The 17,162-nt window shown below is 34.7% G+C and overlaps 1 pseudogene; it reads right to left on the reverse strand.

Moving 5' to 3' along the window:
• Nucleotides 1–6,669: 6,669 nt before the first annotated feature.
• On the reverse strand, nucleotides 6,670–15,527 carry LOC120151477 (annotated as a pseudogene).
• Nucleotides 15,528–17,162: the final 1,635 nt, after the last annotated feature.

A 17,162-nucleotide genomic window follows, 5' to 3' on the forward strand; every position in this document is an offset into this window, starting at 1 on the left:
TCACGGTAATGGAAAGTGTATATTGGTGGATATGGATTAATAGTTTGATGGGGTAGCAAATGGAAATGTAGTGGCAAGAGTATATTATAAGTGAAAATGATTGAAATGTCAAGGCAATGAAAAACAGTAAAAACAACAAATAAATGATAAGTTTCATAATCCTCACACAACAAGCTTCCACTAGAACGAATGGTAGGGATTGATTTAAGGATTCTAAAACTTATCTCTCAAGAAGATTTTAAAACTTATCTCTCAAGCAGATTTAATCTATTTAAGCTTAACTTGCTCGATAGGGTTTGTTGAAAATGTTCCCGCTATCTCCAGTCAAATCAACATACAGAATAAAATGCCACGACATCTACTCTCAGTCTCAACTATGGCAACCTATACTATTGATAAAAACTACCCCTTTTAGTAGTTTAAATCCTATCGTAGTCTCTCTCAAGTACTAAGGAATTCAAATATAATATTACTAGGTCATTTAAATCTTAAGAAAATACTATAGTCCAATGCTTATGCGGATCTTTCTTGTGTTTCTCTCAAATACTACAAGTATTATTAGATAAGTTTCTCTCGAACACCTAACCTTCATCTAAGAAATGAACACTCTCATGCCTCCTACAAACTTAGAAGATGAAGTATTCATAAGCAAAGCAAGAAAATACAAAAGATAAATATAAATATACCATTAAAATAAAGTTAAACATCCATAAAATAACCCTACCAAATAAAGTTAGTTCATGGTGGGGTTCGAATCATCCATGAAAGAAAACATGAATTTATCCTTTTCAAACAACCCAATAACAAAGAGAAAAATAACAACAAAAGAAAAGGGAGAATAAGCCTTTGACGCACACAACCGGAGTTCTCCTCAACCATTAAGAGTCGTCTTAGCTCACTAGCTCCACTCGGACGTCTAGCTTGCCACTCCTTGTAGCTCGTCAATGGAGGAACAACACTAGAGGGTGAAAAGAGGGATACAGAGAAGATGGTAAGAAAATATTGCTGAAGATCCTCCTCCTCTCTCATGTGAGGAGTCATATATAATAAAAATATTTAAGGGTATTAATGGGATTTTTGCAGTAAAAATACTCATCATACCCCTAGAGTCACTCCATAGGCATGAGTTTTTATCCTTCCAGGTGGCAATGGTCCCCAGCAGGCGATTACAACCATCAGAAAAAAATATCTTTTTGCCCGTTTCTACGTTAGAAATGCCAAGGCATTTCAATCTACTTCAACAGCGTGTGATGTCATGACATTCCTTACCAGTGCAACCTTCTACTTGCTATTTCCTGCACACCATAAACATGTGCACGTTTATCTCATACAACATCCTTAAAAGATAAAATAGCAATACCACCACAAATGCAACTATATGCAACTACATGATCCTAAAATTACTAAAATGAGCTTTTAAAAAAATAATAACTTAATTGAAAAAAGCCTTAAAAGTAGCATTTTTAGGAAGTTATCATAAATAAACCCCCATTTAAAAAAAATCCCTACATAATCATCATTTTGGGAAAGTACAAGTTTATCTGCCTCATAAACTAACTTAATGCGTGCCTTATTCAGAAGCCTATCACTTATTATATTTTTACATAAGGCAGGTACATACAGAACATTATTTAAGGCCAAAGTTTTATCGAAAGTCAGCTTGAGTAAAACCTTGCCTATTCCCAGCACTTCAGAACTGCTGAAGTTCCCCATGTACACTCGTTCACCTCCGTTCCCATCCTCAAACTTGGTGAAAAATCCTTCTTTATGTAGAAGTGTTTAGAAGCGCATGTATCAACCACCCACTCAGAATTATTCTCCACTAAGCTGACTTCAGAAACCACCATAGCAATGATGTTATCATCGTTCTTTGTAATATGCATTTGTGTCTTGTTATCATTCTGGCAGTCTGAGCGGTGTTGCCATTGATAAGCTTTGTGACCGGCTAGACTGTAAACATAACACTTGAGTGACTTTCCATCAGCTTTGGTTTTTTCTGGATTCTTAAAATTTGTGCCCTTCGGAGGTTTTTAACTTTTTGTTCAGATTCTATAGTTTGACAGTCTTTTTGAACTTAGACCCTGAGTCACCACCATATTCAACCAAATTAGATTTAAAAGACATATGACTAAAGGAACTTGTAACCTTATCCTTTATAAGGTTGGCCTCCTCGATTTTTATATGGCCTACCAGTTCATCAAGTGAAATGTCTCTCTTCTTATGCTTGAAAGAATTGAGGTAGTCGGACCAGGACTTGGATATCTTTTCGATGAGGACATTATCTTAGAGTACTTCACACAATTGCATTCCTTCAGCAAGGATGTCGGCCACCAGATTCTCGTAGTCATGGACTTTATCCATTATGGGCTTATCATTCTTCATTTGGAATTTGAGCCATTCTCCAACAACATATTTCTTTATCCCCGCATCGTCAGCACTGTAGTTCTTCTCCAGAGTGTCCCAGATCACCTTAGTACTTATTTCCTAAGGAACATGTCAGACAATTTATTAGACATGTGGCTGAAAAGATGTCCTCACACTGTCTTATTGTCCTTCTCGTATTTGATATCTTTTCGATGAGGACATTATCTTAGAGTACTTCACACAATTGCATTCCTTCAGCAAGGATGTCGGCCACCAGATTCTCGTAGTCATGGACTTTATCCATTATGGGCTTATCATTCTTCATTTGGAATTTGAGCCATTCTCCAACAACATATTTCTTTATCCCCGCATCGTCAGCACTGTAGTTCTTCTCCAGAGTGACCCAGATCACCTTGGTACTTATTTCCTAAGGAACATGTCAGACAATTTATTAGACATGTGGCTGAAAAGATGTCCTCACACTGTCTTATTGTCCTTCTCGTATTTCTTGGTAGTAGCGACAATCGCAGCAACAACAGTTAAGGCGGCGTCAGATTGGACCGCATTGCATTGTTTCTGGTAACTGGGGTAGTTAGCGGAATGGTATGTGGTGGCTTGAGCAAAACGTAATTCAGATCAAGCAGTTCAAAAAATATCAATATCTGTTGGCACCACCTTCGGTAATTCTTTTCATCAAGTATGTCGAGCTTGAAAAGATCAGGAATCAACTTGCTCAAAGGTGATGTCATATTTGTAGTATATGAATTCGTTTCTAAATTTTTGGTAATATTGACTACCGCCTTAGAAACAAATTCTCGTCGGTGTGTGTAACCGCTCCAGTAGGTGTATCGTCCCCCAAGGTTAACACAGTCGCTCCAAATTCCATACACCTAAAACCGGAGTGGACTGCTGGTGGTACTGCTCCTCTGATCGTTGGAAAGGCTCAGAAGCTTAGAAACCTTTGAGAGAGTTAAGAAATGTTTGAGTGAATTATGGATGAGTTGAGAGTGAAATGAGCTCTCTATTTATAAGATGCATCCATGGTAAAAACGTCTAAGAAAAATCGAATTAAAATTCTAATTTAATTCCAAAAATTTAAACCTTTGTAACTCTTGATATTAATCATATGAAACTGCTGAAATAATATAATGAACATGGCCCTCAGCACGTCCATATTCATTCTGTAAAATCCAGCCCATTTGTAAGTCCAGAAATAAATTTTTGTAACTCTTGTAACTGACCCATTAACAATTTGTTCCTTATCTTGAACAAGGCTACAAAATAGTCCAGGTTCATCCAAACTTTTCTCTGATTAATATTAAAAATTGACCTTTTGAATTATTATTTCTAAAATCAATACATACAATCATTTAATCAATTGTTACCCTCTGAAAGTATATAATTCAAACAAACATCTTGGGCACCCTATAAATATCAGAAGAAATGTTCATTCACAATCATTTCTTTTGTTATGTCAAAATTCCTTACGAATTTTCTATAAAAAGATAGAATCCACACAGACATGTCAAGGACATGTAGTGCCATGAGCTACCTTGACCACGAACACGAGCCTAGACGAGATGAGACAAGACTGATGGACAGCGGTGGCGGCGGAGTTGTGCGAAAAGCCCCTCCGATCACTCAATAAGGGAGTGGAGAATGTAAACCTTAAATATCCAATCCATTGTATTTACTCACTCAACGTGAGATTAAGCATTACTAACATCTGTATGTTAGGAGAAAAGAGGAAAAGAAAAACTCCAAAAAAAAAAAACCTAAGGAAAGAAACCAAAATGATGGAGAGTAAGCTTGGGTTGAGTCCACCACCACCTACAAAGGCGTGAGCTTTATGCTCCATTCCTTACCAAGCTTGGTGTTCTCTGTGCTTTCACTTTAGGTCAGTGACCCGTTCTTTTGAGTTGAATTTCATCGAATGGTGGTCGGATTAAACTTTTCATTTAGACCTAAAAAGGAAATATTAGACTAATGGAAATATTGTAGTAGGATAAATAGAGATATAAGGTAATTCCACACAAAATATGCCGTTGAGGGTAGGTTTACTTTAAATAAGTTATATCATAAAGGTAAGTGGATCAACAACAACTAATTGGTCTTAGTGTGATGAGGTATTAGATCTCTTAAATAAGGTTAAGGGTTTGAAATATGATGTTTGTGAATGGAGTGAACTAGGTGGTTGAGAGGGTCGCTCTCGACTCTGCAGTACTCGATTTGGATTAGTTGATCAATAAATCATATATCAATGATTAATTAAAAAAAATAAAAGGTAATGTATATATATATATATATATATCGACAAAGCGCATTTTATAGAACATGCCTTATTGACACGTTGTGTAAAAGATTAATATTTTGATAAATGTTGGTTAAAGGGCATTATTTCAATAGATAATGATTTTTCTATGAATTTTAGGTAAAATTATCAAGAAAGATGTCAAAGTAATAATTATTTTTTTTATTAATTTGGGGTAAGTATAAGGTAGTATCTATTAATATAATTTTCAATTACTTAATATTGAACGCTCACATTCTTAACATTCATGTACTCAAACCTATAATTTCAAAAAATAATAAAAATTAATTTGTCTCGAGATCATTTAGTTCATGCTTAAAGCAATAATTAAAGTATCCAGTCATGAGCTGAATTAAACTGATTGGGCATTGACGGTGAGCGCTGAGCACTGAGGGGCATTGAAAAGAAGAGGAAGGTTCCCCATCATGCTGACACATGACATGCTGGGATGAACTTTTCTTCCCAGCAGCACAACAAAGCTAATAATCAGTAAAAATCATAGCATAATGCAATCTGGATTTCTTAAACCTTTACACGTTCTAGTAGGGATACGTGTCGGCTGTTCAAGCATTGCCTTTATTTTTTTTTTCAAATGATGCACTTTTCGGTCCCACTGCAACTGGAAATGTAAACTGCACCAATCAAGTATAGATCCTTGGACTGTTTCAATGTCAAAACTGGGGTCATCCCCCATGCACTTGCAGGTGTATAGCTTGCTACCCTTTTCACATAAATTAACATCGTGTATTCTTACCATGTAGTTCTGTTGTAAGAAAATACATTATCGAAAATATTATTATTTTTTAATATTTTTGTAAAGCGTTATTTAAAATATTTTTTTATTAAAATATTATTTTCGTAAACTAATTTTTGGTAGAATTCAATATTAATATTTTCGGTAGAAAAAAATAATATTTTAGTTAGCGTTTTAGCATAAATATTAAACATTTTAGATAGCGTCCAATATTAACATTTTCGGTAGAAAAAATAATATTTTAGATAGCGTTTTATCGGAAATATTTAAAAAATAATATTTCCGGTAACGTCTTTTCTTAGTCGTATATTAAGGCTGACGTATATGAGCCATAGGTAACCATTCGTGAGTCTGCACTCAACCCCACCTCAATTCCCTGTTTGGTTTCTTTTCTTCCTGTGAGACAAGAGTATTATATTATGAAGCAATGAGATTTTGGTGGTAGTGGATTTGCAGAAGCTGAAGTTTCAGACGTAGAATTATTATTAATTCATTCATTCATTGTGTTTAGGTTTCACAAATATTTGTCAGGGAAAGCATGGCCACTTGTTATTGCTGGTCCAAGCCACAGTATCAAGTTCATCTAAGACTCAAAGGCTTGATTTGATTAGTCCAATGCACCAAATTTTAAACACAAAGTAACCATTATACTCTCTCCATAAAGATATAAATATCTCTTTGTTTCATCCTCATAAGCTTAGGCACCCTTTTTAACATCAACAATGCTTCACAAAGATGGTAGGAATTTTATCCATTCTTAACGCCCAGTTATGAATTCTTATCGAGTACCAACTAACATGATCTTTAAAATTTGAACAGCTCGATAATGCCAATACTACGCGACTGATTATTAGTGATTTGGCTAATTTGAATCCTATTTCTCTAGTTTATGGCATTGGCTTAGGTTTAAAAAAAAATTACTATATGGTTTGCTGATTTTAAACTCATTAAGAGAGAAGCAAACATGATGACAGATGACTTGGTAAAGTTAAAATTATAAAATGACACTTCCATTGTTATCTATGTGAGGTCCCTAAGAAACATTTTTGAATCAATAATGATAAATTGGGAAAGGTGATATTCCTATCACTCACCCTCAATTTTATTGAATTTTTAACAACCTCCGAAGATATATTTATCGGCAGCCTCCAACTGCTTGTCACTCCCAATCATTATCTTTGATTTGATTCCAAAGTATTCTCAAACTCTTACCAAATATATGTTCAAGTGCAATCATTAAAACAAATATAAAGTTACAGGCACCAAGGAAAAAAAGCACCACAACTACAATATATAAATTGAATGTACATGAACACAATTGCTCTAAGATCTAGCCTCAACTCAACAGCTATATCCAACTAATAACACATCACAAACACATTGCATTATTACTTTATATTGCCAGCCAGCCCCTAACCCCTATAAAACCAAACCGCATTCTTCCCTGCGTTTAAAACCATCTTTGCCTCCCTAATTTTCAGATATGCCCGTGGGGGCAACTCAGCGCAAGCACAACCTCCCACTCTCCTGCTCTTGTATAATACCCTCCAAACATTGGACATATCCATTTCAATTACAACCAGCTTTTCAACTTTTAGGTATTAGTATTACAATTACACCGAGAAAATAAAAACAATACGTTTTCAAATTTCACACTTCAGGTGCAGCTCAAACTTCCATTTTTAACTCGATTTTACCCTAGTTACCCATTTGAGTCAGATAATAAAGCAAGGACCTCACCATCGTCAAAATCTGATTCCACTGCAAGCTCAAGAGGGGTTTTACCTTCCCTATCTAATGCCTGTGGATCAGCTCCCCTGAAGGAAACCAAGAGAAATCTTTGTAACATTCCAAAAGCACATTCAGTGGTGTAAAGTTAATTGAATATAACAGTATTCTGTAGCAAGGATCCACCAATAACCTGGTAAGGAGTAATTTAGCAAGCGCTGCTTTTCCCTTGAGAATACATCGATGAAGGGGAGTTTGACCTCTTGAATCCATTACATTTATATTTGATCCATATTGTAATAGAAGTTCAATCGTGCCGATGTCTCCAGTTTCACAAGCAAGGTGAAGTAGGGTACAACCATCTAAATCGTCTGCGGTTTGGCCTTCACTAGTACTCACCAAGTTTAAAGAGCTAGCACAGTATCTGTCTGATGAATCCCCTGTGATGTAACTGGAGTTGTTTCCTACATTTGAATGTTCTCGCAGTAGCATCACTTTGGCAAGGGTTAACGAAGACACAGAAGATTGCTCATACACTGCATTTAAATCTGCTTCAGAATTAACAATGTAACGGTACACAGCCTTCTTATCGTTGGCACGAACAGCCTCCCAAATCTGTTGTGCAACTGACAGATGACGTTGCTCATCTTTTGGCTTGCAAACAAAAAGCTTTTCAGCATACTGAGATCAAAAGAAAAAATAAAATTCATTCAATGGTTACAAACAGCAAATTATTAGAAATTCATCAAATACTGCTTAAAACCCAACATGAACAGAGATAGCCTTCGATTGATCAAAACAGAAGTATGTTTATATTCTAGCCTGAGATATTCTAGGTTTTCATGAATCACCAAATTAAGAGCACAGCACAAAGGAAATTTATTGGAGTTAACAGGCAGAAGATGGTCGGCCCTTCCACTATTACCCGCAGGGCATAAAAGGAAAGTAAAAAACAATTACAAGAGGTAAAAGAAACATTCCCAATAGAATGCAATCTTCATGTTTTTAACAGCTAAATGATACACATTGGTCAAGTTCTGGAATTACGATTTGTTCAGCAAACCCCCAAAATTTAATTTATACCTATCCATCCATATGTTCGTGTTCTATGCAGTGTTGTCAAGGACGGCAGGCAAATTCTAGGAACTATAAACCTTATATTGCCAAAGGCACAAGAACACATCTGACTGAAGCAAGGTCAAATGTGACTGTGCTTTTGTACGTTTGTATGGGTATAGGCAGGATAAGCTTGAGATACATAATTCTGACAACAATTTCCTAACTCTATAAAACATGCAAAAGTCCCCTCCCCTTTTGTGGGCCATCATGCTTTTCTTATACTCTCATGTTTGTTGTTGAATACTGAAACATTAAAATTCATTACACCTGCTACCTTCCCAAATAGCATGCCTAGGCACACCAGGCATGCACCTTATCAAATGTCTCACCCAAAAGAGTTTGAGAGCTTTTTGTTGTTTGGTGCTTAGGTGCATGCCTTAATGTAGACAGAATTAAAATAAAATTATCCAACATTCAAAGAAAACATATAGACAAGAACATCTATTATGTTAACCCATAAGCAACTATGAAACACACCAAAAAAATGTTAAGACTTCAGTTGAAGAAAAATATTGAACCTTTGCATGTATGAACTTCTCCTTCACAGATATAGAATCAGAATGACAAGGCTTTCCCATAAGCAGCAGCTGAGGTTTATCAGACTTGTAAAAGCTTCATCACCAGAATCAATAAGCATTAGTGACAAGCAGCTAGAGAACCAAGTTTAGTTTTATTTTTACTACATACTATATTTTAATCATAAGAAAATAATATTTATACCCTGTGAGGGTGAGATCAACATGGAAGCACTTCTTGAATGCAACATTTCCTCCCAAACTGAGTTAGCAAAGGTATTGCCGAGCGATTGAAACAAACTTATAACAGATGGATCCCACACTTTTACATCAAGAGTAAGCGACCTAACCTGAAATATGAACCAACAAAAACAAAAGAGCTACACAAATGTGTAAGCAACATCAATGACAACAACTAAGTGATGGTGTTATCCAGCTAAAATAACTCATTTCAGTACGAAAACAGTATATTCCATAGAAGGAAAAGAAATACAAATCCCAACAAGAAAAAGAACTATTCCCTTTATTCTCAAATTACTATAATCCAATGAGTAGTATATACTTTTCATCCTGTTCGTATAACCATGTTTGTTACTGACAACCATTTATCTTTATTTAAAAATTAGAAAATCAATAGAAAAGAGCAATTGATCAATGGAACACTTAAATTCTTAAGAGATGCAGACTTCTCATTAGGATGAAATAAAAAGGTCATATATAATATTCACTTCACCTTTGAAATATGAACACCAAGATTACGGTGAACACCAGAACACTCGATACATAGAAGAACACCCAGATTCAAAGATGCCCAATCAGGATCAGGGGCACCACAATCTGCACATTTTTCATTCCCACAAACTCTTTGCAGTACATCAATTGGCTTTTCATGTTTTAGACAGGACCTTTGATGTTGTGAAGCCCTTGATTGGCGTTCATTATGTGCAATAACAAGGTTCCTCTCGGCGTTATACTCTTCAACAGCAGTGTGATCAAAATCAGAACTTTCAAAAGAACTACTCTCACTGGCAGATCGATGATGACCACTTCCCATGGGACTAGCAGAAAGACACTGAAAAATGATATGAGTATAACCGTCAATACATTGATAAGGAATAAACAAGCAAAAATCATGCTACATGTTGAATAATTACTCTTTCAGGAGCCTGAGAACTAAGTAATGAAGCAATAACACCAGTTATCTTTTCAATCCAATCCATTTGGTCCAGTGCACTCTCTGCCTGCACTGACAAGCACAAAAAAACATTATTGAGGTCAATTCCAAATAATAATCCTAATCCTACACAATGCAACATTTTTGGTCCATCAATCCAGCAATTGGCTTGGCTGATCCCAGAAATAGCAAAAATATCTAGATACAAGTTAACCCCTAATGACAGACACAAGCTAACTAAGTCATACCTGCAAAGTGTAATTCTTGGTTGGAGAAATTATCCGAAAGCAAAACCTCAAATCTGACTGGTCAGCATCCACTTTAATTGTTGATGTAAGTAAATTCACTGTGTGATGGGCAACAGATTTTTCATCACGCACACCACCATGATGTTGAGAAGAAGAAAGCCACCGACCCAATAATCCAGATCCAATCTCAGAGCCATTTCGCTGACTGGAAAGCTGACTGCCAGACCCCTATTAATACTCCAAGAAAAACCGTAAAAGAGAAATGGAGCTTTGCTCACAAACTGCACTTCAAACACTACTTCTTAAATGTTTTCCCAAAGCTGGAGTGCGAGAAGACTTACAGATGATTTGCTGCATTGCTTACGGTAGTAATACAGCATCCCTCGGCTATCAAGGACAAAAAATCTTCTTTTCCAGTCTCCTCTCAAACTTGATGAACGTTTTGACAGATAACCTTGTCGAATGGTTTGAACCTGGAGGAATATCCAAGTTTCAGGTGCAGATATATGGTCCATAGATGCAAAAGTATGAGTAGGACTAACAAAATTTCACAAACAGAAATCCAGGAGAACTTAAAATCTTCTTTAAACCTTTCCCTTCGCAGCAGACTGCATTACCGCCTCTATCATTTTATGTGAACTTCTACCAATTGCTTGTATACCATCTCCATTAGGAGATCCATTAGAACCATTAGAAGACAATCTGCTCTCTCTGTCAACCTGCCGTTTGTACTCTTGCATTCTTTCATTTAGAGCTGCCTGCTCATAGTTGGATCTTTCCCTTGATTGGCGTGCATAGGTCATGACCTGCAAACTTGTATTTCAACACTTAGCACATATACGGGCATAGTAGAATCAGAATTGTTGGAATCATCAATTCAAGTTACAAGATTCCTTTTTGCTTTGGTTTGCTTCAAAGGGAATGCCAATCATAAACCATGCATCTTATAACATGCCATGACTAATCTCTTGAACAACTGATACCATATTCGGTACAGAGATATTATTTTTCTTTTTGTTTGAGGAACAATTGGATGAATAAAATACAGCACAATCAGCGATGGAAAGATATGTCTCGGACTAGAGGGAAGTTATGATAACAAACCTGATTAATGTATGGCTCCATTTGATGCAATAATTCATAGCCCTATAAAAGACCAAAGTCGGTCATGAGTAATGCATTGAGCAAGTGATTGAAATTTGAAACAATGAGAAAGAAATAGAGAAGCCATGCCATGTGATAACCTGTTTGAAGTATCGAAGATGTGCATCCATAGTCCCACTGACAGCTTCCAGAAACTCAAATCGCTTTTTGGCTTCAACATTTGAAAGAGCAGTTACCTGTAATTGTAAACCACAGTAGTGTAATTATTATCTTGAACCAATTCTGAACTATCAAAGCAACAACAATTTAGAAATCATCTGCTAGCAAGTAACTCACTAGATTAAAACGAGCCTGCTCAAATGTTGACCTTGCATTATGAAGTTCCTAGAATAACTCCAACCATGTCAGATAAAAATATCCATCAACATGATATCTACGCAGGTAAGAATGTCAGATGCATGAAATTATAAACCATTAAGCAAGCCATTTTGCAAGATACCTCTTCCAAAACATTGGCAATATTACTCTTTGTACTTTTTCTCAGTGAAAGAAACTTTTCACGAGCCTGCAGGATTACACAAAGCAATACAATGCAACTATAAATTCGATTTTAGGCCAACTCAAAATTATATTATCACATTCAATCAATGAAAATAAAGCAAGCAAACAAACAACACAAGAAAAATAAATTTAACTTCTTAAGCACCTGGTCGTAAATGAGACTAGCCTTGTCAAAGTGTTTACGTGCTTCCTGCACTCAGATAAGATATTTAAAACAAAAAGCTAATAAACATATATGATCTCGAATTATAAACAGATTATAAGTTGGATGAATCTATTGCAAAGTGACAAGTAAATAACCTATGTTTCTCTTGATAGGATTGTTTTACATAACAAAAGTTATTAAGGCAGCCCAGCTTTTCGCTAGTTCCAAATCCTCCCAACTTTATAGGGTAACTTAAATCTCATTTGACAGAAAGGTGATTACCTTGACCTCAAGTAAATCAATATTGACAAACTGCAGCAATTTGTCATTTAGCTCGGTTTCAACCTGGAGAGAAAAGAAAGCATTTCACAATTTTTATATTATTGTATGTTAATATGACTGGACAATGAACTATATAGTGTCAAAGTTCAATATAGCAGTAAAATTTGTATTCTCACAATGTTGAAAAGAAAGATTTAAAAATTGACATCAGGACAGTTTTATAGAATATAGAGCATTGTGATGTTAAATATCCATGAAGAAAACAACCAACAAAAGGTAAGTTACTACTGCAATTTCTAAATGATTATCATTTCCTTTCACCAGGTATTCACAGCAGCAGTTGGAGCATGCCAAAGAGTGAGTTTATCCAAAACCAGTTATCTTAGGTCCTTACTCCTCAATAATAAATTTGAATTATGTTAGAACAATAGTTCAGAGAATTACCTGGGACCGAAGAACTTCTTTGTATGTCCCAATTTCTCTCAATGCTATGGTAAACTTGGTCATAACCGGCCCTAAAGAAATGAAAAAAGGTTCAATTACAGATATGGTACCAAACCAAAATATAATCTACATGCGATGTTAGAACCGAAGAACAGAATGAAAAAGAAAAAAGAAAGGCTTTTGGACAGCTTATAGAGATCAATCCAATCATTATTATAATAGGAAGAAAACCAAAGCAAAAAATAAATAAAGACACTACTACTTGAGACTGTCCATCTCTCCACCAATATTCGACCAAGTGGAACAAAAAACTTTGCCACAAAATTTGAATAAATACATACCTCCAAAAGCCACACTAATAGGGTCATTATGTCCTCCACCAAACATTTCAAGGGCACTTGCAAAAGCAATGTCCCCATCATATCCTTCCCCAAGTCCTTCACTGCAATTAGAGAAAAATAAATATGCAAATAAATATTTCCCCAATTCCAAGGCTTCAATGGCAACCAGAAGCAACCCCCTTTATCTCCAGAGTAAGAAATCATTACGAATAAAAAGTCTATTCCTGTTGAGAGCTACAATTATGTAACTACTTTTAGAGTGAAAGTCAGGACATTCATCAGTATCAAGCATTCTAGTGTAAAGCAGCAAACATGGACCTAGGGTCGAGTACCAAAGAAGAATAACTAGTACATACATAATCATTGAAATTTTTGTTATAATGCAAGGTTGAATCCAGTTTTGTCTTCATACGTTTGAGCCACATGTAAGAAAGAATGTGAAAAACATTCTAAAGACCCTGAAACTAGCAGAAATTTAATAGTAGCTATAGGCAATGACTGTTAATGCATAGTAACAGACACCCTTTTTATGTTAAAGAGGCATATATAAACAATCAACAAGAAACAAATACTTCGCCCATTATAGGCATGTTGAACTATTTCTTTATTTAATTTAGAATTCATGGTTAGCCATGTTATACATTCTCATATACTTCTTTCATTAGGGAAAAGGGGATCTTGTGTGATTAAACCATCAAATTGAGGATACATTCATTGATCTATACATACGTGTATTTTCGACATCCTTTGTAAAACCTTAAGCTTCTCTCCCGTAACAACTCGGCACTCTCCTCCATGCATTGTATCTGTCCCACCAAATAAAATATATAATTATTTATACATGGTCCATAAATAACCAAACATATATACTATCTCATAAAGATCTAGAATTAGTGTTCATCAGAGGAAAAGTATGTGTAGAACATAAAATTAACATGACAAGAAATCAAATATATTTTGAAACTCAAAAAAATAATGGAGAAATCACAACCATTGTTGAGTTGGCAGCAAGGAAACATGCATATAGAAGCTAGCCAAATCATGATACTCAAGTGAGCATATGAACATTTCAAATCCATGAGAACAAACAGTTACAATCTCCCTATAACCATGCATTATTGTAAATCTAAACAATGCCTTAAAGCAAAATGAGATACTCCATCCCACTATAATTGGTATGTACGAAAGACAAATTGGATGTCAGATTGGCGCCTGACAAAGATATTCATGAGGTAAAATGTTCAGTAGAAATCTTCTAACTTGATTTCAATCTTATATCTTCCTATTCATAAAGAGAAGTTAATCACGTCAAAATTAAAAGCATAATAGGTCATCTAAAAATCAGTGCCATATAGTTTCAATTTTCAGATAATACAACTCATCGCAAACCAGAAGAGATCAAGGCATCACTCTTTAAACAGTGTTTTAAACCCACCAATAGTGGATACTGATAGTCAAGCTAGAAATCCAGCTTCGCACATGCTCGAGCTCTATTTGGAAAAAATAAATCTCCCCAAATCCTCAAAACATTTTTTATGCCAAAATCTACAACATTGATTATACAATAACTACCGCTGATCTAGCTAAATTATTTGAAGCAGCCTACTGCTCCGTTTACTTAGCTTAGAAAATTTGAAGGATAAGGGGAAGATATTCTCGTTTGATTTGTTTCTTTTGCCTTACTTATCTCCGACAACCAAACGCGGATAAAGCGCTGAAGGTTACATAAACGGCAATCAAAATAATTTGGCTAAATATGGAAACAATCTTGAGGAGGGAAGCTAATAAGTCTAAAATGTTCCCAACTTCATTCAAGCGTAAAGAACAACGAGAGAGATTGAGAGACAATAACCTGCTTGCGAAACATGGGAGAGTCATCGAGCTTAGCGAAATGCATTGTAAAGGCCACGAGTCTTTCTTATCTTCACGATAAATCTTAATTACCATTACATCAATGCTCGATCCTTCGTAGAACAAAACTAAACCCTTGAGATCTCCCTTTCACTCCGATTTAAACCCTCCAAAAACGAGGAGACGTCCTCACTTAACTAATTAACAAAGACAGTCGGGTTCCCTAGCGAGAAATTCAGCTCAATCAACTCGATTCACATCGACTTTACGACATTTAAGTTACCAGAGAAGCATTTTTTTAGGAAAAAAATTAAATCTTGTTTACAGATCCTCTCTTCGCTTTCTGTGTGTACTGTTTGCTTTCTAGTTTTAATTCAATTAAAAGAAGGTTTTAAAAAAATAACCGAGAGTGGAAAATAAAAATAAAACCCTAGAAAAAAAAAGAGAGTGCCAAAAGAGAAAGTGAAGAGGGTAAGGGACAAGAAAACATAAGATTTTGATTATAGGAAGTGGAGTCTTGGGAATTGAGAGTGAAATTAAAACAAAAAAAGGGAATTAATTAGGCTCTTTTTAATACATTATTAAACCTAAAACATAGTGACGGTCATTTAATCCGAACCCGACGGGTTTCGACCCGACCTGATCAGGTCGGATTTTTTTAAAAAAAAATTCAGGTTCGGGTTTACGGTGAAAAAAATCTGACCCGATCTGACCCGGAAAAAATATATAATTTTACCCTATATATTTAGGAATAATTACAATAATATCCCTTCATATATTATTTTTTTTAATTTAATCACTGTTTTTATTTAATAAAAATATTTTTTTTTATTTCGGGTCGGGTCTGATCGAGTCAGGTTTTTTAAACTATCTATCGAGTCGGGTGAAAAAATAATTTCGTCGGGTCGGGTCACGGGTGAAGGTCCCCTTCTTCTCGGATCGGGTCGAATAAACCAAAAACCTAACCCAACCCGACCTATGTGTACTAAAACATGTGTTAAGAGTGAGACACGAACACAAAACAGTCTTAGGTTAAAGCGAATGCACAGACATAATTAGCCTCCTCTTTACTTTTGCTTTTGTTTTTCCCCCTTTTCGGTTTCGTTTCGTGAAGTCAAATGTTTTAACAGCGTGTTGTCTAATACCACTGCCTACGTCATCCAGGGACGGAGTTTCCTTAAGAGAGTTTGGGATTCTGTTAATATTTATATATTTGATATAATTTTAATTTAATAATATTTTGAGTTATGTAAAATTAAATATTTAAATTTAAAAATATAAAAATTTATTAAATATTTAATCAATAAGGTAAAACTAAAGAATGATAAGTTTATATTCTCAAATATTTTGAGTTTGGGATTCTGTTAATATTTTACGTCGTTACGACTGTGTTTTTTACACGGGTAAACCCTCTTTGAGGGAGGAGAAAAGGGAAAGGCGAGTGCAAGTGGGGAGGCGTGAAATGGAGTTCCCTACTTTTTTGAAGTTTGAATGGGAAGCAGGTTGGTGAATCACGCGCCACGAGCGAGTGGTGATTGATCATAGAAGGATCAGTCTTTCCCTCTTCATTTTCATTTTTCTTGTTTTCGTACCAAAATGTAATATTCTTTTTTTGGATAGTTTAATTCCGTATCTATGTACTATATTTCCATTAATTAATCAAACTGAAATTTCATTAGTGTTTTCGTTTAAAATATTTTTTTAAAATTTTATTTCTCTATGCATAGAGACAGAATTAAATCATTAAAATTAAATATTTTTTCAGAATTAATAATTTAAAATAAATTAAATATATAAAATTTAAAATAAATTAAATATATAAAATTTAAATCCAATCAATTATATTAATTAATCACTTTCCTAATAAAAGATAAGAAATTAATAATTTATATTAAATTAACATTATAAATTTAATTCAAAATCTAGAAAAATGTAGAAATAAGCGGCATGTTAGTGATAAAGATACATATTATTTATAATAATATATTAACAATTAATTTTATCACATCTCGAATATGATAGATTTAAAACAATTATGAACACCTATTAATATAAAATAATTAAAATGATAACCTATATATATATTAATAAATTAATCAAATAAATAAAAATTTGATTCTAACTTAAAAAAATAATATTGCAATAAAAAATGTTATAAAAGAAGGCATAAACATTCACCGTTCTTATAAAAATGAATAAAAACTTATTAAATAAAATAAAA

This window comes from Hibiscus syriacus, unplaced genomic scaffold, assembly GCF_006381635.1.
Source record: "Hibiscus syriacus cultivar Baekdansim isolate YM2019G1 unplaced genomic scaffold, ASM638163v2 tig00111059_pilon, whole genome shotgun sequence".
Lineage (NCBI taxonomy): Eukaryota > Viridiplantae > Streptophyta > Magnoliopsida > Malvales > Malvaceae > Hibiscus > Hibiscus syriacus.